General features: G+C 36.4%; 1 long non-coding RNA gene across 6 annotated transcripts in view; it reads right to left on the bottom strand.

Annotated features, from left to right (window-relative positions):
• LOC112424700 (uncharacterized) overlaps window positions 1–24,693 on the bottom strand; it is a 115,207-nt gene that overhangs the window by 15,218 nt on the left and 75,296 nt on the right. For 4 of the 6 annotated variants that reach the window (XR_011620360.1, XR_011620357.1, XR_011620359.1 and 1 more), the window contains 2 exons: window positions 5,779–5,832; window positions 1,486–1,680 (listed from right to left, as the gene is read on the bottom strand). The exons of 1 other annotated variant lie outside the window; for it this stretch is intronic. This is a non-coding gene — a long non-coding RNA (uncharacterized lncRNA). Of the gene's footprint in view, window positions 1–1,485; window positions 1,681–5,374; window positions 5,442–5,778; window positions 5,833–24,693 lie in introns of all 6 variants that reach the window. One more of the 6 variants, XR_011620358.1, reaches the window with a different exon arrangement.

Genomic DNA, 24,693 nt, shown 5'->3' with positions numbered 1-24,693 from the left:
GCATTTTTTAACTTTAGGTAGCAGGAGTTGAGAGATTTCTTGATGAAAAATGCCTGAAGTCCTGCTATCGCATTAGCCTTTATGGTTGGAAATTGGAGGATTCACTAAAAGCACCCAGAGATCAAAGCAGAAGGTGAATGCCCTGAGTCTGATAGAGTGTCAGACACATGAGGAGAAGCAAAGGCACATTTTCTGTGAATGCCAAGTGCATGTTCCATAGGATAAAAGGAGGACAGCTGTTTGTTGTCCCCTAATGGGGTTATCTTGACAAACTTTTTCTTGGCAGTTGTTTCATCTTTACTGCATAAGATAAAAATAGTAATATCTGTTAGGGCTGTATGGTTTTTTTAAATGCCTCAAATTACATGACTTTTAATAGTCTGTGCTCACAATTACCTTGTGAGTTAATGCATTTTTATTGTCTGAGCTGATCTGTAGCAAGTCATAACCCCTTCTAATTTGTCCCCAGCTGTCACCCACTTCCATGGGATCCTAGCCCTGTTCCTTCCTGTTAAGCTAAGGCCTGACTTGGTCTCTGACCCTTGACTCTTGACTCCCCTTTTCTGACCTGCCTCTGCCCTTTGAACTTTTAAAAATGCTCATGGATCACAGCCAAACACTCCAAAGACGAAATCAGCCATCTAGTTCTTTATGCTTTTCATGCCTCCTGTCTGGAAATTCTCTCTTAAACCCCAGCAGTGGGTGGGAAATAAACCCTAGTAATTCCATGATTGGGCAATATTCTAGCTGAGCTTATATTTTAGGTAAGGAAACCAAATATGTTTTTGTTTTTTTTAAAATCACGTACCTCATAAATAGATGAGTTACAACCCAAATGAAGCCTATCTTCGATCATCAAGAGGCTAGCCATTGGTCATCTTTTTTTTTTTCTTTTTACTCACCCTTCATGTATCTCTCAATAAAAAATTCTATTTCAGTGTAATTAACTGTATCTCCTCTAAAGAATTCAAGACTGGAGCTATCTCCTACTTATTAACTCTGTAGTTGTAGAGACAGTGCCATGGGTTGGGTTGTTTTGGCTTGGTACAAGTTAATGTAAACATAAGATAGTTAGATAGTAAATCTACAAATACACATGACTTCTGATAAATTCTCTAAAAGGGATTCAGTTGGAGGCAATAAGGATTAAGTCACTAGAATGTGGGATGCATAATTATCACCACTTCTAGAGAAGCAATTAAAACACAAGTCCTTAGATATCTGGATTTTAGTGTCTTTGACACATGCCGAGAAGAATATATTTCCTAGATATCTCATTGATGAAGCCTAAATGTGATATGCAGAATAGATGCAGTCACTGTGGTTGTGGAAGTTAGCTATGACTAGTATTCTGAAAATCTTAAGTTTGGTCTAAAACCTGCATCCAAGTTGTCTCCACAGTGTATAACATAGACTAGATATATTTTTTATTTTTATTTCCCTTTCTGTTAGGTACTTTTCTATCAATTAGTTTGTAATACTAACAAAATTATGGATGTATTTGATTTCAGCTTCTCCTCATCTTCCTTTGTCAGTTCCTTGCTCTAATTTGCCTTCACCCCAGTTCCCCAGGTGACCACCTCCCTCCTGCTGCCTACGGCTGTGCAGTCTCCTGTGATGGACCTTCCTGATGATGCTCACTCTCTTAGGGCAATATCCCAGGTGCTGGACTTTTCTCACCTATAAATAAAAAAGAAAATTTCCATTGTCCCATTTCCTTTGGCTCTCTATTAGGCAATGTTAAACTAATTGATTCATTTAAGTGTCTAGAGTTCATAATAAGTAAATGTGATATATTCTTTCTAGGGGAACTAATATTTCAATAGGAAATTTCCAAAAGCATGACATCCTAAACAAATTAATCTCTAGTGATGCGAATGTCAAGCCCTCTGGCAAGTGGTTGAATCAATGGGATCCTTCTCTTGCCCAAAATGTGGACACTCTGCCTAATCATAAGGCAGGTCATGATTTTGACCAACAAATCTGTTCTTACTGTTTCATTTAATGTGGAGATTTTAAGGTAAGAGTATGTGCACTGATTTAAATTTTATTTTCATAGGACCCCCAGCGGGGTGCCGGCCTGAGCGTGGGCCTGAGCGGCCTGGCAGCTGGCTGTGCCATCAGCTTCATGGGGGGAGCTAGTGTGCAGGGCACCGCCCAGCAGCCCCGACTATTCATGGGCATGATTCTGATACTCGTCTTTGCCAAACTGCTCGGCCTCTATAGTCTCATCGTGGCCCTCATCCTCTCCACAAAGTAGTCCCTCTCCGAGCCCACCAGCCACAGAATATGATGTAAAGACTACCCCTCCTCATTCCAGAACGAACAGCCTGACACATGCATGCACGCACACACACACACACACACACACACACCGGGCAGCCGCCCCAAGTAGCTGGTCTTGTACATGCACCGTATCCCAAGTACCCATCGTTTGCTGCCCTGGCATTGCTCGCAGCCGCCCAGTGCCGCAGACATCTGGGCACACTCATCACCCCTCCAGGTCCTCGGTTGCCTCATCCTCCTAGAGTGCTCTGTGTATGCAAATGAATTAGAGTTGTCATTTCTCTTCACTAGATGTTTATTTATAAAGATCTGGCCTGTTCCCACGTCTGGGGAGTCGCCCTCATCTCCCAGGTACCTAGAATGTTAGCTAGAGTGTGCCTTGTGGGTTCCCGTTAGAGACTTCCTGGGTGCATCCACCCTCACCAGCCCTTGCCTCTGTGCAGAGCTGTATGCAATAAAGTTCTTGGATGTGAGAGAAAACAAAAACAAAAAATTAGAGAATCTCTTTTATCTACCCTAAGAGTAAGTGCAGTTTAATTGTTCTTTCTCAGTTGTGTGTACATAAATATGTATATGGGCTTATGGCTGTGTGTGCAAAATATACCTTTATAGAACCACACATTTCCCCAGCACTCCAAAGAGAATCGGTGTCCAATTTAATTGCTGTCCTAGATGTATATTCTCTCAACAAATGTCTAGAAATGGTAACCATGACACGTTACTGCTCCACATTAATGGTAATCTGTCTACTGGCTTTTTTGATCAGTCTAATTGTTACCAGAAAAGGGTCCCAATCTAGACCCCAAGAGAGGATTCTTGGATCTCGCTCAAGAAAGAATTCTAGGCGAGTCCATGGAGTAAAGTGAAAGCAAGTTTATTAAGACTGTAAAGGAGTAAAAGAAAGGCTATTCCATAAGCAGAGCAGCCCCAAGGGCTGCTGGCTGCCCATTTTCATGGTTATTTATTGATGATATGCTAAACAAAGGGTGGATTATTCATGCTTCCCCTTTTTAGACCATACAGGGTAACTTCCTGACATTGCCATAGCATTTGTAAACTCTCATGGCGCTGGTGGGAGTGTAGCAGTGAGGATGACCAGAAGTCACTCTTGTTGCCATCTTGGTTTTGGTGGGTTTTGGCCAGCTTCTTTACTCACAACCTGTTTTATCAGCAAGGTCTTTATGACCTGTATCTTGTGCTGACCTCCTATCTTATCCTGTGACTTAGAATGCCTTAACCTCCTGGGAGTGCAGCCCAGCAGGTCTCAGCCCTATTTTACCCAGCCCCTATTCAAGATGGAGTTGCTCTGGTTCAAACGTATCTGACATAATTATCTTTGGATAGCTGTCTATATTAGTCCTTAAACTTCACCCTCTTCCATTACCAACTCTGAATGGACCTCTGTCTAACTGCATAGAGTGATAAGTCCTGGGTCAGGTAAAAGACTGAAGCTCCTCTGTATTAAAAAGTGTCCATTTTGGAAAATCAGGAACTACTGCAGAGCTATTGAAATAAAAGCTATGGTGTTCTGAACTTAAAATTCCCTCCCTAAAATTGCTATGTGCTCTAATTTCAGTCTCCTTCCTACTCTGATCCCTTATATAGAGCAGAAGATGGCCATAGACTAGCTACTAATCTTACTTAGTCACTGTTCATTGATCAATTGTATGATTAGTTTATGCATTCATTCATTCACCCATCAAAAACAGATTTTGGATGCCTCCTGTAGCCCAAATTCTACTTTGGATCTCAGAATATAGCAAGAAAATGTAATGATCCTACCTTAATAAGGAGCTCACAGTTTAGTTGGAGGAGATAGATGAAGAAATCAACCATTATACGCAGGATGATGAATGTTAATGATAGAGATATGAACAGAGTAACAAGGAAATGCAAAGAAGGGGCAAACCTGGGAAGTGGTACTAAAGCAGAGAGCTGACTCTTTAAAGATAAATAAATTGGTCTGGTAAGTAAGGGAGAAAAAAACATTTTGGGACACAGAAAAGAGCAGGACAAAAGTGAAGAAGCATGACAGAACAAAATATTCTTGAGAAGCTGCAATGGGGTGTGTGTGTGCCCATGTTAGTATATGTATGTGTATCTTGTGTATCTTGCAGGGGAAGTTGGGAAGGATTGATCAGTGATAAAATTTAAAAAGTGATCAAGGGTTTCATCATGGTGGGTATGTGTTGCATATTAAACAATTTTAATTTTGCCTTGAAAACTAGGATGACCCTTAGGATGATTTTAAGCAAGAAAGTGATGGATTCACATTTACATAGCTTATATTACTTTATGGCTTCACCCGTCTATGTACCACCTATATCCTCCCAAAGCCCTAAAGCCATGAGTAAAAAGAGGTCAAGGTCCTGAGATGCCTCTCAGACCATAAGCAAGACCAAAAGGATTAGATTGCATTAAGCAAATTAATACCAGCATCTATGGTTTAATCTCATTGAAATTTTATAAATTTCATACAAAGCCAAGATTAAATTAAATTATATGCAGAAAAATATCCTAAATCAGATATCAGCTCTAGGGTTATTGAACTATTTTCCATCACATTTTAGAATTTAATTGAAGAAAACATATTCTGTGTGGTATACCACTTAATTTCTATTAATAATAACACCCTTTTGGAGATGTCCTTAGCTGACTTAGCATTGTCTCCCAAAAGCAGAAAGATAAATAACAAGTGGATTATTCATCAAGTGACATTGCTTTTGTCTGGAAACATATCCCATTGCTGTTGGAGATTTTAAAAATAGTTAAAAGTCCTAAATTGCCTGAGTTGCAGTTTTCTCAGATGAATATATAATAAATCATCCTCCAAGTCAGACTGTATAAATAAGTAGTTTCTGTTCTAAAAAGGGCTTGCTCTGAGGTCCAGAGAATCAAAACAATTTTCAGGGAAACTAACATAATATTGTCAGCTTTTATAAATTATCTCTTGAACTTTAGTATTTTAAAAAAGCAATCTTTAGACCAAGCAGTGGCGTCTATTTTCGTGTTAGTCTGTTCCTGCATTGCTATAAAGAAATACCTGAGGCTGGGTAGTTTATAAAGAAAAGAGATTTAACTGGCTTACGGTTCTGCAGGCTGTACAGGAAGTATGGTGCCAGCATTTGCTCGGTTTCTGGTGAGGCCTCAGGGAGCTTTAACTCATGGCAGAAGGTGCAGAAGGTGAAGCAAAGAAGAAGTAGACATGTCACGTGGTAAGAGATGGAACAAGAGGGAGGGATTGGCAGGGGCAAGGCAGGGGATGGTGGGGAGGTCCCAGACTCTTTTAAACAACCAGGTTTTGTGTGAACTAACAGAGTGAGAACTCACTGATCACCAAGGGGAATGTGCTAAGCCATTTATGAGGGATCTGCTCCCAAGATACGATACCTCCTAGTAGGCCTCACCTTCAGCATTGGCAGTCACATTTCAACATGAGATTTGGAGGAGACAAACATTCAAACCACATCAGCTGTGGTCTATACTTCTTACCTACGCAAGGGTGGCTCATAAGGCAAAATAATCAGGATTTCATGCAACCAATCCCTGAAAGACAGAAGATGGCTAATTTAGTTCCTAGGTGCTGAGCGGACCCACAAATATAGACATTTGACTCTAGCATGGAGAGGTGATGAGAAACTTCTTTAATACTAAATAAAGCAGGAAGCCACCATTGGATATTTCAAGGGCTATAAGTTTACAAGAAATCTGACAGATTTTGATCAGTAAGTTAGAAGCTGAACCACAGAGATCTAAGTCAGAACGAGTAATGCCAGGAGATGAAGATGTTCAAGAACTTAGCACTGAAGACACTTAGCTCTTATTTACTGCAACTCCCATGTCACTGCAAAATTTAAATATCATTGTGATGATGACCAGATCACATCCTGTGCTTGTCCCAGAGAGGCTATTGATGTAGTAAGCACATTAAGCTGATATTTTTCTAAATCACAGTTCAGTGTTTATTTATAGAGAGATCTCAGGTGTGTTGAAGGAAGGAAAGGAAAAGAAGGCCCCATTGGCAGTTCCAGATTCTGTCTTCACCTCGGAAAAACAGAAGGCTGGAGTTAACCTGCTTGATCTTCCTTAGACAGCATTTTAGGTACCATCTGTGGATAGTTGAGAATATCCTTTCAGGGTCTATTTCTCCATCCGAAGTGGCTTATCAAAATGCTGCTTAAAAACACATGCAGACTCACTTCCCATCTCTCTTTATCCAGGAGTTCTGATAAATACATTTTCTTCATCTCTTAACATTTTATGTGACATTTTAGCAGTCTAGTCAATTGCCCAGTTGATCTGGCTCTGGTCATAATTGAATGCCATCTATCTGAAGAAACACTACACACAGTACATGCAGCTTACTGCTTTATAGCATATTTATAGTTTACCAAGCTTATTCAAATAAATTTACTCATTCACATACCTTTCTGAAATAAGAGAGAGAAAGAGAGAGAGAGAGAGAGAGAGAGAGAGAGAGAGAGAGAGAGAGAGAACAACATGCCCAAAGTCATACAGCTCATAAATGGCAGAGCTTGAAACTCAAATTCAGGTCTTCTAACTGTAAATTTCACATTTCATCCACTAAAGCAAACTTCTAGATTGAGACTTATGGCACGCTTTGTGCCCAGTAGTCATTGTAACGGGAGGAAATAAAAAGATAACCTTTGCCTTAAGATAGGTATGATATAAGTGAAGGAGCACTTACAATCTAGTTCCACAGGCATGGGATCTTTGATGGTGTTGCAGAATGTACCAGTCTAAAATAGACCCTACACAATATATTTATCCTACAGTGCTGCAGAACAGATTTTGAGTGCTCATAACACAAAGAAATGATAAATATTTGAGACGATGGATATGCCTATTACCCTGGTTTGATCATAACAGATTAACACATGTATCAAAATGTCCCCCTGTATCCCATATATGTGTACAATTATCACATGTCAACAAAAACAAAAGGAAAAAAATAGACCCTATAGTACTAATTGTCATTAGGCAATAGATAGATACTGCTGTTGATAAGTGAAGTAAATACTAAGATACTGATGAATATAGTAGTGAAGACTGATAAGTAAAGTAAATAATTCCTGGAGTAAACTGGATGATATGCAGGCTCCTTTAACTCCTGTGTGTCTCTTGACAATAGTGGAAATTTTTATAACTAATTGGTTATTTACTAATGTGACAAAGCTGAATGTTTCACTATGTGTTGTGAGCAATTTGGCAAATCGAACCAAAGGAAACTTTATTCATAGTTAACAAGAGTACAACTTCTAAGTCTTTTTAAAGCCACATTTATTTACATCGAGTTTTTTTTCTTTAAAAAGATAAACTTCAAGTAGAGTAATATTTGTAAAGTTAACAAAAATGTTGAAATATATATTTTTACACATTAGTTTTATCACTTTCACGTACTCATACTATCCAGAGCTAGGTTAATATAAAGTTCAAAATTAGTATATTAGAGTAAAAACCTAGAACAGCTTAACTTTTATTAGTTCTAGAGGAAAATGTGCTTATTGGGCACTTAGTAAAGAGCCCCGGAGAGTATACATATATATATATATATATATATATATATATACCTGAAGCCCTGCTCGCAGGCATTTAACGGGTGGCTTCATTGTATGAATACGGAAGTTAATATGGAGGCAAGCTTAAAATGCTTATGGCAGCTCTCCCAACTTCCTATTAAAATATTCATTAAAATATAAAAGCTTTTTTTTAAAGCTGGCAACATTACTGTAAATTCAAGATAACAGAAGACCATATGCCAAATCTAGGTGGAATTTCAACTAATTGCATCAGCCGTGTGGATAAAATCAAGAAGTACATTCTTGAACTACACAACACATGCTCTAATCTCTGAACCAGAACAGGCCAGATGGACCCAGTAAAGTTGGGGAAAAAGTTTTTATTCACCTTCTCTGTAAGTGCCTAACTCCGAAACAGTGAAGATGTACTGACTAGAAAAACAAGTACCCATTCTCCAACTCCAGAGGAACCAAATAGAGCCAAGGTTTTACCCTCTCCACATTTATTCCTATCATGCTGTTTTTATTATCATCATTTTAAAATGGTAATTCCCAGAAGGTGGCACAGAAGAAAGTATATAGGAATGAGAAGAGACTCACTGAAACATATCATATTTAATCCTCCAAACCTAGGCAGAGACAAGAAGACTGTTAGAAGCACAAGTAGAAAGCGATAGTATTTCATGTAATTCCACTGTTTAAAAAATTGTAAATTGCATCATACCTTTTTGTTTAGTGATAGAATCCGATGGAGCAAGAAAAGATCCAGAAAACTTGCACTAAACACCTGCATTCTAACAAGGACAGAGATCAAACTTAAAGTTTGTTTAAGAAAGATAATTTTTCAGACCCCCAGAAGTAGATGGTGGAGACCTAGAATACAGCACCAATCCTTTGTGATGCAAATTCTAAAATTTAGTTGATTAAAAAGTACCCTGTCAGTAACCAGAAGAAAGGCCAACATTAGGCCCATTAAAAAATGCAGCCATAAAGAGAGTACTGTGAAGATTTGCAAGGAAAAAACTCTTAATATGATTTTCTACAATAAACTGATGAAAATTTTGTTTTCATTTGTTTTAGATTTATTTTGTCTTTGCTTTGAATCTTCAAAATATTGTGAAAGGAGAGTACTCCCAGTTTCAAAATGTCAGTAAAAGATTGTGGTTTCTCCTTTCCATTCTTAGATATCACAAAAAAACTCAAAGAAAATAAGCAATAAGAGTACTATCTCCATTTTCAACAAAACTAGGAAACAACTATAACTTACCAAAATTTCTGAAAAAGAGCTACTGAATAAAGTCCGGCAGACGCATGAAAGAAATGTAGAACATATGCTCATGTCTATAAATATCAGACAAACCTGTCAGAGCACAGATCTCCAAAATAAGCAGACTCCTAACTAATGAGTCCTGGGGTTTGAATTAATGAGAATAAGAATATTGCGTGGTAGCAATCACTTCTCTAGACTCATTTTGCTACAATATCTCAAACAACAGGTAAATCAAGGGTAGGTAAGAAATAACACAGAGATGCCATGTTTGCTGAAAGATATTTGTCAGTAAGGCAGGGAATAAAAGATTTTGCATATTGTGAGTCACACTGCCAGGTTAATTCAGTGTGTTAGGAAAAGTAAAGGCAAAAAGAAGTCTCACACACACACACACACGCACTTCTGGGTCATAAGGAGAATTTCCACAAGTTTAAAATATAGTATTTATTCTTAGCCCATAGGAAGCTTCAAAGTGAATTCCAAGTCTAAGAAGTGCTAACTTCACTCAAATATGAATTGTAATAAAATCAAAAGAACTAACACAGAACTATGACAAAGGTAGTATAAATAAAAAAAGGAAAGAAATATAGAAATTACTGACAGATAAAATATACTCATTCTAAAAATTTTTGATGGAGCACATAATATTGTAGGCAAGTGAATTTTCATAAAAATAAAGACTAAAATAATCAGAACCTTAATTACCTTTTAAAAATTCTCTCTAAACTAAGAGGGAAGATAACAAAAGAAGTCACAAAAACTAACTTAAACTATAACAGAAATAAAGGACAAATTAGAAGCAGAAATTGGAAACTGTGGAAAACACAGTAAAGGATGCAAATGATAGGCTTGAGGAAAGAAGCAAAATAAAATAAAAACAAATAAAATGAAGAGTGTTATTTACACTGTTGGTGGGAATATAAATTAGTTCAACCATTGTGGAAGACAGTATGGTGATTCCTCAAGGATCTAGAACTAGAAATACCATTTGATCCAGCAATCCCACGACTGGGTATATACCCAAAGGAATATAAATCATTCTACTATAAAGACACATGCACACATATGTTTATTGCAGCACTATTTACAATAGCAAAGTCATGGTACTAAAACCCAAATGCTCATCAATGAAAGACTGGATAAAGAAAATGTGGTACATATACACCATGGAATACTATGCAGCCATAAAAAGGAATGAGATCAAGTCCTTTGCAGGGACATGGATGAAGCTGGAAGCCATCATCCTCAGCAGACTAACACAGGAACAGAAAACCAAACACCACATGTTCTCGCTCATAAGTGGGAGTTGAACAATGAGAATACATGGACACAGGGAGGGGAACAACACACACCAGGGCCTGTCGTAAGGGTGGGGAGTGAGGGGAGGGAACTTAGAGGACAAGTCAATAGGTGCAGAAAACCACCATGGCACACGTATACCTATGTAACAAACCCACACATCCTGCACATGTATTCCGGAACTTTAAGTAAAATAAAAAATTTTTTATAAAAAAGAAAAGTGTTAGAACATTATATGGACATCAGGCAAAGAAAACCCAACATAAATATAATTGATGTCTTCTTCTGTGCCCTCTTTCCCCACCACCATACCCTTAAAAAAGATCTAAAATAATAGGACAAAAAATATTTTAAAATTTTTGTAGTTTTGACTTTTTTCAAGATGGCTGACTAGGGACATTGGATGTCAGTTATCCTCAGAAAGATCAAAGTTACTGGTGAATGTCCAAGTTCCAAAGAATATTGAGGAAAAAGGGCAGGCATGGCGGCCCACACCTGTAATCCCAGCACTTTGGGAGGCTGAGGCAGGTGAATCATTTGAGGTCAGGAGTTTGAGACCAGCCTGGTCAACATGGTGGAAACCCTGTCTCTACTAAAAATACAAAAATTAGCCAGGCATGGTGGTGCATACCTGTAATCCCAGCTACTTGGGAGGCTGAGGCAGAAGAACAGCTTGAACCCAGCAGGTAGTGAGCCAAGATTGCACACTGCACTCCAGCCTGGGAGACAGCAAGACTCTGTCTCAAAAAAAAAAAACAAAAACAAAAACAAAAACAAAACAAAACAAAACAAAAAAACAGAAAATTGAGGGAAGAGACCCAAGATCTGTTGGAGTGCCCTCAGGAAGAAACTAGGGTGCAAAAATGGAAATCGGCAAGAGTCTGGTAGAGATTGATCCCAAAGGAACTAAGACTTCCACAGAAAGGGTCGATGGAGTGCTCCCTGCTCCCCTTACCCTTCTGACAATCTGCTTACTGCCAATCTGCTATGGAGACCCTCTGTCCTCATGGCCCAGGACATTGCTATCAGTGGTAATTTGGGAAATTTCTGGAGACAGAGAACCAGGTAGCCAACCTATGAAGATGTACACACACTCTCCTCAGAGCCAAACTGAGAAGGTGGGAACCATTCTGGCTATACATCTGATGTGGGCTGCTGCCCTGCCAAGGATTCTCTGCCTTTGAGTCAGCACACCACCAGATGCCCTGCAAACATACTCCACAGCCCACTCCGATATTGGCAAGCATAGAGGTGGGTCCTCAGTTACCTGGAGATCTAACCCTCAGAGTGGGTCTCCCCTAAGGGAAGGCAGGCACATACCACTAAATTCCCCTTTGGGACAAAAGAAATGGCCAACACCAATTGCTGAAGGGGCCGGTATCTATGTCTAGGAAGGGACATGGAAGATGGAGTCATCTCCCACCCTCACAGCACTGTTGTGAATGCAGCAGTGGTTCTTTGTGCTGAGGGTCAGCATGTTTGCACTCAGAGAAAGCATTTTTTATGTTTTTCCCAGTGGCTACACCCCTAGTGAAAGTGAGTCCATGCCACTTGGGTTTAAAATAAGAGTGGGGCCCAACTCTCCCTCCCTACACAGAGCAGCAGAATCTGGCAACAGAAGACAGAAAAGTTATAGAGTTGTCTTCTCTGGACTAGAGTAAGAGGTTCTACCATGAGCCCATTTTGGTGGTAAACATCAGAGGGTCGTATTTGCAATCCACAATGGTACTGCACCATGAAACCAAAGGACAAAGTCTTTATGAACTGAAGTCATGAGCCATGCAACAGGGGTGTGATAGGGAATCAGACAACATTCCTGTCAGCTCAGGGTGAGATGCTGGTACATGCCACACCCCTTTTCCAAGACCTCAGTGCAACCCAACATGATCCCTCCACTCCAGGTCCCCTAATAAGGCAGGTGTTTCCACTCAACATTAGCCTGCCTGAGGGCAAAGTTGTTACTCTTAAGCATTGTCTACTAGTCTGCATAATGAACTACATCACCCAATAAAAATCCTAGTGCCAGAAGGACTTCAGTGCTAACCCACAAGATAAGCTTCCTGAGACCCCTGTATCCTAAGTTCCACAGGAGATAGTGTGTTGGCTCTTACGTCCAATACATTGCTACAACAAGCACCATCTGAGAAAGCCACCAAACAGAAATTATCCACAACCAAGCAACCCATACAGAGCCTTGGTTCCCAGAAAACATCCAGAAATAAAGCCAAACAATCATAGACAACATACAAAATAGTTATACACTTGCGAGAGAAAAGAATGTAAAAATAATAAAGTCTCATCCAAACAATAACAAATTCAAAAATATGAAGTGACAGCTCCCTCAGATGAGAAGGAATCAGCACAAGAACACCCACAACACAAAAAGCCAGAGTGACTTAACATCTTCGAAGGATTGCACTAGTTCTCTAGAAGTGGATCCTAACCAAATTGAAAAGTCTGAAATAACATATAAATAATTCAAAATATGGATTGCAAGGAAACTCAATGAGATCTGAGAGAAAGTTGAAACCCAATACAAAGAAACCAGAAAAATTATTCAGGATATGAAAGATGAGACAGTAATATTAAGAAAAAATAATAGAACTTCTGGAATTGAAAATTTCACAAATAGAATTTCAAAATACTGTTGGAAGCTTTAAGATAGGCTAGACGAAGCAGAAGAAAGAATTTCAGTTTAAAGATTGGTCTTTTGAATGTACCTAGTCAGACAAAGATAAAGAAAAAAGGATTTTACAAAACAAATAAAGCCTTTCAGAAATACGAGATTACACAAAGCAATAAAGCCTATGACTTATTGGCACTCCTGAACGGAAGAAAAAGTAAGAAACTTGGAAAACATATTTGAGGGAATAATTCAGGAATATTTTCCTAATCTTGCAAAAGAGGTCAATATCCTGATACAAGAAACTCAGAGAGCACCTGCAAGATACTACACAAGATGACCAACTGTAAGGCAAATAGTCATCAGACTACCCAAAGTCAATGCGAAAGAAAAAATCTTAAAGGCAGCTAGAGAAAAGGGCCAAATTGCCTATAAAGAAAATTCCATCAGACTAACAGCAGACTTCTCAGCAGAAACCTTACAAGCCAGAGAGACTGGGAACTTACTTTCAGGCTTCTTTAAGAAAAAGGAATGCCAGCCAATATTTTTATATCCTGCCAAATTAAGCTTCAAAAATGGAAAAATAAACTGTGTTCAGACAAGCAAACACTAATAGACTTCATCGCCACCAAACCTCTTCTATATGAAATGCTCAAAGGAGTTCTAAACATGGAAACAAGAGAACAATACTTGCTACCATGAAAGCACATGTATTAGCTCAAGGATCTTATAAAATAATTACGCAACAGAGACTACAAAACAACTAACAACACTAGGACAGGAACAAAACCTTACATATCAATATTAACTTTGAATGTAAACAGTCTAAATGCTCAACTTAAAAGAACTAAAGAGACAAATTGTATTAAAAAACAAAAAAGACCCAACCTTCTGCTGCCTTCAACAGACCCATCTCAAATGTTATGACACCTACAAACTCAAAATAAAGGGATAGAGAAAGATCTAGCATGCAAATGGAAAACAACAAAAAAAGCAGGGGCTGCTATTCTTCTATCAGATAAAACAGACTTTAAACCAATAATAGTAAAAAACAACGACGACGACAAAAAAAGAAAGGCATAATATAATGATAAAGGGTTTAAATCAACCAGAAGATTTAAATATCATATCATATATATATATATGCATCCAACATTGGAGCACCCAGATCCATGAAAGAAATACTACTAGACCTAAGAAAAGAGATAGAAAGCCATACGAGAATAGTGGGGGGACTTCAACACACCATTAACAGCACTAGACAGATCATTGAGGCAGAAAACTGAAAATCTCTGGACTTAAATTGGACTCTTGACCCATGGATCTAGTAGACATCTACAGAATATGCCCCTTAACAGCCACAGAATATACATTTTTCTCATCTGTGCATGAAACATTCTTTAAAATTGACCACATAGTCTAAAGCAAGTCTCAATGAATTGAAAAAATTGAAACCATATCAATCATCTTCTCAGACCACAGTGGAATAAAATCAGAAACCAATACCAAGAGAAACTCTCAAAACCACACAAGCTTGTGGAAATCAAAATACTCTTTCCTGAATGACTTTTGGGCAAACAATGAAATTAAGGGAGAATATTGCTATTCCCAATAGCGAAGACATGGGATCAATCAAGATGTCTATCAATGGTGGACTGGATTTTTAAAATTTAGTACATATACACCATGGAATTCTACACAGCCATAAAAAAGAATCAAATCATGTTCTTTCCAACAACACGGATGTAGCTAGTGGCCATTATCCTAAGTGAATTAACACAAAAATAAAATCAAATACTGTATGCTCTCACTTACAAGTAAGAGTTAAACAATGGGTGCAATGTACATAAACATGAAAACAATAGACACTGAGGACCCAAAAATGGGGAGAGGAGGAGGAGGGTGAGGTTTGAAAAACTAACTATTGGATACTATGCTCACTACTTTGATGATGGGTTAATCAGAAGCCCAAACCCCCACATTCTGCAATATACCCATGTAAAAAACTTGCACATGTAACCCTTGAATCTATAATTTTAAAAATAAATAAATAACAAAAATATTAATAATTTTGCCAATTTTTTAATAAAACCATTCATGTTTAGCTTGTAAGGGCACACTTTGTCATGGAAACAGTGCTTACTCACTTATCAACACTAAGAAATATATTCTGGTAAAATTATCACCTTCGAAGGTAAAAGGAGACTGAATTTAAAGCTAATCATTTTTATGAGAAAAAATATTAATTTCAGACTTTTTCACAGCAACTTTTAACAACTCTAAATGTTGCTATAAAATTCTCAAGGAAAGAAAGTTTAATCCAAGGATTTCATACCTACCTAATCTTTTATTAAAATGTAAGGGTAAATGACACGTCATTTGGAATATGCTAGGTCTGAGATCCCTTGAACCAGAGTTACAAATGCTTGAATACATTAGGAAACTAGGAAACTTTAGCCAAACAAATACAAATGCTGAAGGTGTGACAATGAGCATTTAAATCATTCAGCTATACATCTGAATGAACCTTAAGCAAATATAAAGAAATAATCTAGAATATAGAGTTTGTATGCTCAGAAAATGTAAAAATTAAGAATCTAATGAAAAGATTAGAAAAAGGAATTGCCAAAAATCCACCAAAAAAACAAAGAACAAAAAAACTAAACCTAATTAAATAACTAGGAATTAATAAGATCAAAATCAGACATTGGTAGCACTAATAAATCCAAGAGCTGACTCTAATAATAATGAAAATAGCAATAATAAAATACAAAAATTCATAGGTTACTAAGTCATGAAAACTGGGAGATAGGACAGATTTAATAACTAAAAGGATTATTTTATTAGTTTTAAGAGAATACATTTTAGGATAAAACATGTGATTTTTCTAGGAAATCATGAATACCCAACACTGACCTAAATAACAGAAAATATAAACAGATCAATTACTATAGAGGAAATACGTGAAGATGTTATAGAGCTAGTTTTTTAAAATGCACTAGTTCTCATGTGGCATCACAAGGAAATTCTACTAAAGCTCTAAGGCAAGTATAACTTTAATGCTGTTTAAAATGTTCACCAAGATAGAATAAAAAGGAAATCTACTAAATTAATTTTATAAAGTGAGTATATAACATTGATATTTAAACCACAGATAACAAAAACATATAAAACAAAAAAAAATATTTACAAAAGAAAAGAACCAGATGAACCTTAAACTTCTTTGACACTGAGCACCAGAAAATCATAAAGCAATGGAAAATCTTGTGACCCAAGAATGTGAGTTAGAAAATGTTGTCATTCAGGTGTGAAGGTAACAGAAAAGCAATCTTTTAGATATACAAAGCTATGTAAAATAAATAACCTATTCACTGTGCCTGAGAAACCTGTTTTAAAACGTTTTAACTAACTGAGGAAAATAAATAATTAAGAAATGGGGAAAATAATGGTATAAAAAGATTATGAACACTAAAGCTAATTACATTATATACACATGATATAAATGATATATTAATCATACATAATGTAATTATGTGTATGTATAAGTCTTATGCCAAATAGCCATGTGCCAATTTATTTTTTTAAACAATAAATATCTCATGACAATAAATAAAAATGTAAATACAGAGATGTGGGGATGAGGGGCGAGCAACTTCTGTAAAGCCACTGAATCAAAAGGAAACCAAGGATACAATTACAGACTTTTTCATTCCTGTAGGATGATGAAGTTTCTTAAATATCCCTATACATTATCAAAAAGGCATGCAGATCCACATGGAGAGTAAATAAAACCATCCGCCATGAATGCTTACAGCTTAACTAGAAGACAATGTAATGCACCAAATGACATGCGTATGGGGGAAAAAAATGTTGCAAATATTCCAAGGGCAGTTTATGCATGGAAAAGTGTAATGTAAATGAGAGACTAGCTTAGCAGAACATAGATAAAATCACCCCCCATAAGAATCCCATTCTTAATGGGAACACACTTAGAACAGGTCTTAGAACACAGCTTCTGAGTAATCCAAAGGAAATGGCTTAAAGAGTGAAAGATAAGTTTTGGAATTCTTGGTATGATATAATTTCTGGGGGAAAGGAGGCAATCTGGAAAGGAGAGGCATTCTTTGAAGGCTTAGTGATAAAGGAAAGAAGGAGGTCAGCAATGGAAATTAAAAGTCCTACAGAAACAAAAGAATCCAGAGATTTACAAAAACAAACAAAAACATGGTTCTTCCTCTGCCTCAAAACAGTTCCATCAATTAAAAAAAAAAAAATTGCATTAACATTTCAATAGAAGAAAGCTCTCTTGAAGCAAGAAACCTAGTAAACCTTCCAGACACTTCGCCCCTTCACATTAAGGCTGGTCAGAAAAAAATAAGACATATTTGCCTAAGAACTTAAAATGACCCACACCGTGTTCCCTTATACATACTGCTAGTTGTCACATGCTCTCTATCTCTCTGCCATTCACTGGGAATGAATGAAAAATGTCTGGCAATAGCCATAAAAACTGCTATAAAACAAAACAAAACAACAACAACAAAAAACTATGAGAAGATAAACGTTTCTACTGATGAAAATTCTCCCCTACTGAAACTAACAACAAAGCAGAGATCTATGTAGTAAATTCTTGTAATTTTATGTTACCTTGGCATCCATTTTGTAGAAGCAGGGCTGTCACTCTTGACAGCTTCCTGTTCTTCACTGCCCCCAAATGGCTCAAACCATAGCCAGAGATAGGAACCAGAGATAGACCAGAGCTAGGTGGCCAGAGATAGTGTTATCGGCAGGTCTTTGTTCTTAGAGCTTCCAAGACGGTGGCGGGCAACTCCCAAGATGGGGCTGTCTGCTCCCAAGACGGCAGCAAGCCTTTTGTACTTTGGCCTGGGATTCTTGGCCTCAGGGATTCCGAGGAATGGAACCTTGGGCCATGCAGTAAGTGTTACAGCTGTTTTAGAAGCTGTGGGTCACGGAAGAGAACCATGGAACCCAGAGACTAGTGTTCAGCTCCATTAGGATGAACCCCAGGCATTTTGCCATGCAGGAACAATGGCGAGCCTCTAGCCCGACTGGGAGCAGCAATGGGCGCCTTGCTGGATCAGAAGTGCGGTGGACACCCTGCCGAATCTGGACGAATGAAAGTCAACGGCAGGTCTGCAACTATGGTGTTCAGCAGTGGTGGATGGTGAGTGAAAGCTCAGCTCCAGCCGGAACAAACACAGACCAGAAGAATATGCAGTTGCAAGATATAATAGAGTGAAAACAGAGCTCACATTCAATGGGAGGGGACCCAAAGGGGGTTGCCAGTGCAGGCACGAATGCCTGGATTTATATTTCGATCATTGTTCCTCCCCCGTGCTCTCAGGCGATAGATGACTTCACTATTTCTTTACCTCCTGCTTTTAGACTAATTGGTATTTTAGTGAGTATTCTTTACTACCTCATGGGTCAGGTGTGAGCTGAGGTACGAGCCCCATGTTTAAAGGTGGGTGTGGTCACCTTCCCCAGCTAGGCTTAGGAATTCTTAGTTGACCTAGGAAATTCAGCTAGTCCTGTATCTCAAAAGGACTACCCACTCTTCCGCTGTTTCCTTTAAATGAATCATCATGATATTTGCCTAAGAACTTAAAATAACCTACACTGTATTCCCTTATACATACTACTAGTTGCCACATGCTCTGTTTCTCTGCCTGACTCCTTCATTTCTGCCTCACACGACCCTAGGACAGAGGACTGCCCTCCCACCTTCCTTGCCCAAGATCTGTACCTACAATCTTTTAATTGTTTCCTTTTGTGGTGGAGTATTGAATTTCCACCTTCTATCTGAAGAATCAGGGGCTACACCAGGCCTATCTTTCCCTGACATGGGACGGGGAAGCACAAAGTTGAGCTCCCAGAACCAGAGCGATGGTCAGGCAGGCATAAACTGAACACAGGTCAGACAAGAGCCAAAAGGGCATCTGCCAGTGTAAACAAGTTTCCTGTGTGAGGAATCTTCCTGGTCACAGGTTAGATAACTAGACACTAGGCTGTCTGCCAGGTAAAAGACGTGTCCTGTGAAAGACACCTTGTAAACAACCCTATCCAGCTCCCCTTCATTTCCCCTTAGCTAGCCACACTCGTGCTGGAACCCCAATTTAACTGGCCGCCCTGAAAACAATCTGTAACATAACACCCCATCCTGAATTAAATATTTTAAACAAACATCTTGCAAAAAGAAAAAATGTTAAATCAGAAAAGCAGAATTAAGGTAATATACGAAAAAAAAAAAAAAAAAAAAAGGATAGACCCCAGGAGGGAAATTAAAGAAAAGGGCAAAAACATCTTATATAGGAAGAATAATTTCAAAGCACTCAAGAGAAAATTGATTTCTCTGAAAGTAGAAGTTTAAAAATATATGAAAAATTCCAAGAAAATGAAAACAAAATAAATAAGGTGAAAACCATCAGAGAGAAAGAAGAATGGGCATTATCATTTAGGTTTCTGACAAGAAAAACAAAAACAATAAAACAAGAGAAATCACATATTTAATCACATATTAAACCACACAAAACTATCTATAAATAAAAGAAAACTTGTATATATTTGTGTACCTGAGAAGACTAACCCAGAATGGTCAATTGTAATATATAGACATACATCTGAGACACAGTATAATAGGCCTATTAGACATTAAATATATACAAGCAATCTTCTGGGCATCCAAGCAAAAAAGGCCAAATCACTTACAAAGGAAATAAGATCATAAAATAGCATACAAAGCAAGAAAACTATGGAAGAACAATTTTAAGAAACTCAAAAAAAGAAAATGTGAGCCCAGAGTGCTATATGTAGGCAGACTGTTTTTAAAGTACCAAGCCTATAGGGAAACAGTTTGATACAGATAGAAACTCAGTAAATATTCATGAACTCTTCCTAAGACATTTATGAGATACAATTAAAGCAGTGACTATAGGAAGATGCACAGCTCTATGTACTTATGGTACTTAGATAAATAAAAATAAATGAATTAAATCCCCAACTCGAAAAGTAGGTAGGGAATGGGGGAAGCAGAATAAAGAAATTTTTTAAAAGAGAAATAGAAATTAATAAAACTGGAAACAAAAATATAACAAAATTGATAGATCAATCCAAATGCTTGTTCTTAGGGAAAAATTAATAAACTAGATAAACTACCACCTAATCTAACTCAGAAAAAGAGGAGAAAGTACAGATATATAAATTTTTAAATGCTATGGGGGAAATAACCTTGAAACAAAGTAAATTTTAAAAGGTTCTTACAGCCTCTTTTGTATAACTCTATACAAGTATATTTGAAAAATTAAATAATTGTACAGCATCCTAGAAAAATACAATGTACTAAAATTCACCTCAGTAGAGATAAAAGGCTTAAAACAGTTTTTCACAGGAAAAATCAACGTAATAACAATTATCCCAAAGAAACAGAAAATCAAGGTCAAGATATAGTAACAGGGACATTTGAACATCTTTGCACCTGAGCATAGAAAAAGGAGAAAAATTCTAAATTACTTTAATTAAACACATATAATAATGATGTCTAAATCACATATAAGAAGAAAACTTACAAACCAGTCTCATTTTGAATATTAATGCCAAAATTCAAAATAAAATATCAGCAAACATATTCTAATAGTATATTAATAAAATATACTATCATCAAATGTGATTTAGTCCAAGATGTTTTAATATTAGAAAATCTCTTAATATTGCTCACTACCATTAATACCTAATGAAAAATAATATATGACTATTTCTATAGATAATAAAAAGAACTTTGAAAAAATTCATCACCCATTCCTATTAAAAGATATACACTGAGTAAAATAAAAATTGGTTCTTTTTTAACACTAAATATATATAACTCAGTTCTAAAACCATATTTCCACTTAGAAAAGACACTTTAATGGTTGTCTAACTAAAGTCAAGAATAAGTTAAAGATACCCACTATTTCTTCCATAATTTAACAATGTATTACAGGTATTAGTAATTAACATTAGATAAGATAAAATGATTGGAGACATGAAAGATGGAAAATAAAGAATCAAAACTATATCACTTTGGAGAAGCAAAGATAAAATAACTATAAAACTCAAAAGAATTACTGATAAAACTAACACAAATAGTAAGGTAGGAAGATATAAAATTAATATATGCTAATAAAGAGCCTTCAGATATACCAGTAATAACCACTTAAAAGATGTAATCCTATAATGGAAGAAAAACCCATTTTATTTTAGCAACAATTTAAAAATAAAATACTTAAGAATAAGCTTTAAAAGAAATAAGCATAGTGATTCCAATTCTGGTATGGTGGCGTAAGTCCCCTATAGCCCACTACTGCAGCTGAATACAACTAGAAACCCTGGACAGAATATGAAAAACTACTTAGAGCCCCAAAGCTAAACAAAAGCAAAACGATTGTGGAGGGAAATTAAAACTTGAAGAAGGGACCATACAAACTGAGTTTCCCAGTTTGCTTTCTGCCTCCTATGCTAGGCTTTTCCATTTCTCAGACCCTAGTTGCCAAGCTGCAAAGTGATTAGGGCAGAGCACTGAAACTCTGACAACCTTATTCTTCTGGTTAGAGGAATCAGGGAAAAGAAACCATGGGGGTTGGAGCATAAGGAAGAAAATCCCAGATCAGAAAGAGTTACAGAAGGCATCCCCTAATTATGCATATAAACCTACAGATCTCTGGCTCACCTCTGAGTTATGCATGTGTGGGACAGACCCAAACCAGCACAGCAAAACCTTCAGAGCTCAACTGATATGTGAACAACAACTAAGAGAAAGTGAGACAGCACTTGGGGTCTGACCCTAAATGAGTTGACCGCCTGCTTAAACAAGTTACCAAATTCACCAGAGGATCGATCATACAGGTCCCAGGGGCTATACGATGTAATTTTCTGTAAGGTACAGAACACAATAAAATACTACTCAGAAAATTTAACCAGTTCTCAGCACTAACCATAAAATGTCTTGGAGTTTAAAGTATGAGACAAAGATTTTAAAGCAGGTATACCCCATGAGGTCATGGAAAATACATTTAATAAAATAAATGAAATATAGAATTTCTCAGCAAAGAACTACAGCCTATGAAAATGAACTGAATAGAAACATAAGACTTGAAAAATGTAATTTCTGAAATTAAAAAATTTACCAAAAGACCTTAATTAAGGCATGAAAATGACTATGAGTCAGTGAAAGATGTATCAATAGAAACTATCCAATACGAAGAAGAAAGAGAAAAGAGTAAAAACAAACAGAGTCATTGTGACCTGTAGGTGAATATCAAAAGTCTAAATGACATGCTATTGAAGTGCCAGAGAAAAAGGAATTATGTGGCAGAAGAAATAATTGCTAAAAATGCACAAATATGATGAAAGACATAAATTTACATATTCAAGAATCTCACTAAACCCTAAAGAGGATATAACACAACTAAAGGAAAAAGAACATGCCTAGACACATCGTAATCAAACTGCTGAAAAAACAAAGACATATAAAAACTTTTGAAGGCAGCTACAAAATGATGCATTACATACAGGGGAATAATGATTCCAAATGACTACAGATTTCTCAATATAAACTAGAGAGACTAGAAAACACTAAAGCAGTGTCTTTGCAGTGCTGAAGGAAAAGAATTTTCAACACAGAAGTCTGCATCCAGCAAAAATAACCTTCAAAGCATGATAGATTCTAAGATACAGGAAAACTAAGTTCATCACTAACCAACTTGTTTTTTGTTTTTCTGTTTTGTTTTGTTTTGTTTTACCAGAAATACTACAGGAAGTTCATTAGGTGGAAAGGAAGTGATAGCAGAGAGAAACTTAGATCTTCTGGAATAAAGGAATAACAAAATATATGGCAAATACTGGGTAAATATAAACAATGTTTCTCCATTTGGGTTTTTTAAAATATGTAATTCTGTTGAAAGCAATAATTAAACCATCACCTGCTTGGGTTTTCAAAATATGTAGATGTAAACATAAGATGACTATAAGATAAAGGTCAGTGACAGGAGGAACATATGTGGCTACAAGATTTCTACATTTTATTTGGAGTAATACAATATTAACTCAAGGTAGAATTTGTAAGATTAAGTAATATTGTAATCGTTAGATCAAGCACCAAAAATATTATACCAAAAGATATAGCCATAGTAAGAGGTCTTAACACCCTCTCTCAGCCATTGCTAGAATAATTACACACAGAAAAGGAAGCTCTGAACACTATCAACCACCTTGATGTAATTGATATTTATAGAACACTACACCCAACAACTGCAGAATACATATTCTTTGCAATGAATATTAACTTCATTAACATAGAATAAGACCTGGGCCATAAAAAATCTCAATATATTTGAAAGAATTAAAATTATTAAAAGTACATTTTCTGAATACAATAGAATTAAATAATCAATAACAATAAGTAGAAATGATCAAATACCTGAAAATTGAACAACAAAGTTGTAAATAATTTATATGTTAAAAACAAAAGCACCAGAAAATTAAAAAATATTTTAACTGAATAACAATGGAAATTAAAAAAAAAAAAAAAATGGAAATTTGTGTTATGCACCTGAAGCAGTGCTTAGATAAAAAATATATAGCTTTAAATGTTGTATTAGAAAAAAAGAAACATCTAAATCAATACGTAAGATTTCAACTTAAGAAACTAGAAAAAGAAGAGAAGTAAACCCAAGTTAAGTAAAAGAAATAAAATAAAGATTAAAGAAGAAATCAATGATTTAGAAAACAGAAAGACAACGGAGAAAATTGTATCAGTTGATTCTCTGAATAGATCATAGGCCATAAAAAAGTACTTTTCACAAGACAAATCTGCCTATTTTTTTGTTTACTTTTGTTTTCCTATAGAGAATAAATTGTTTCATAAAACAATAACAATTTTATTGAGGTATAGTTTACATACTATGAAATTCATCCATTTTAAGTGTGCAACTCAGTGATGTTTGGTAAATTCCTTGAGTTGTATACTCTTCAACATAATTGTTATAGAACATTTTTATCACTTACAGTTAATCACCATTTCCACCCCCAGTTGCAAGAAAACCACTAGTAAAATTCTTGTCTCTATATATTTGCCTGTTCTTTATACATACTTCTTATAAATAGAATCATATGATATCTGTTCTTTCGTGATTCACTTCTTTCATATAGCGTAATTTTTCAATGTTCATCCATGTTGTAGTATGTGTCCATTTTTTATTAGTTTTTTAATTGCTGAATAGTATTAGAATATATGTATATAACAAATTTTGTTTATCCATTTAGATTGTTTCCCCACTGGGGATATGAAATATTCTGCTATGAATATTTACATGCAAATCTGTGTATGGACATATGTTTTTGCTTTGGGAGAGTAGTTATATGATAAATATATATTTAACTTTTTAGGAAACTTGAAAACCATTTTTCAAAGAGGCTGTAACTCTTTATATTCCAACCAGAAATGTATGAGAGATTGTATTACTCAACATAAATGCCAACAGTTGTTTATTTCTCTCTTTTTGATTATATGGTAAGTGTGGAGTATTAACTCATTGTGGTTCTTTTTGGTTTTGTAAATAAAGTTTTATTAGAACATGGCAACAGTTGCTGGGCACAGTGGCTCAGGCCTGTAATCCCAT

This window comes from Macaca nemestrina, chromosome 2 (genome assembly GCF_043159975.1).
Source record: "Macaca nemestrina isolate mMacNem1 chromosome 2, mMacNem.hap1, whole genome shotgun sequence".
Taxonomy (NCBI): Eukaryota; Metazoa; Chordata; class Mammalia; order Primates; family Cercopithecidae; genus Macaca; species Macaca nemestrina.
The sequence above is the reverse complement of the archived record's forward strand: the minus strand, read 5'-3'. Positions and strand labels throughout refer to the sequence as shown.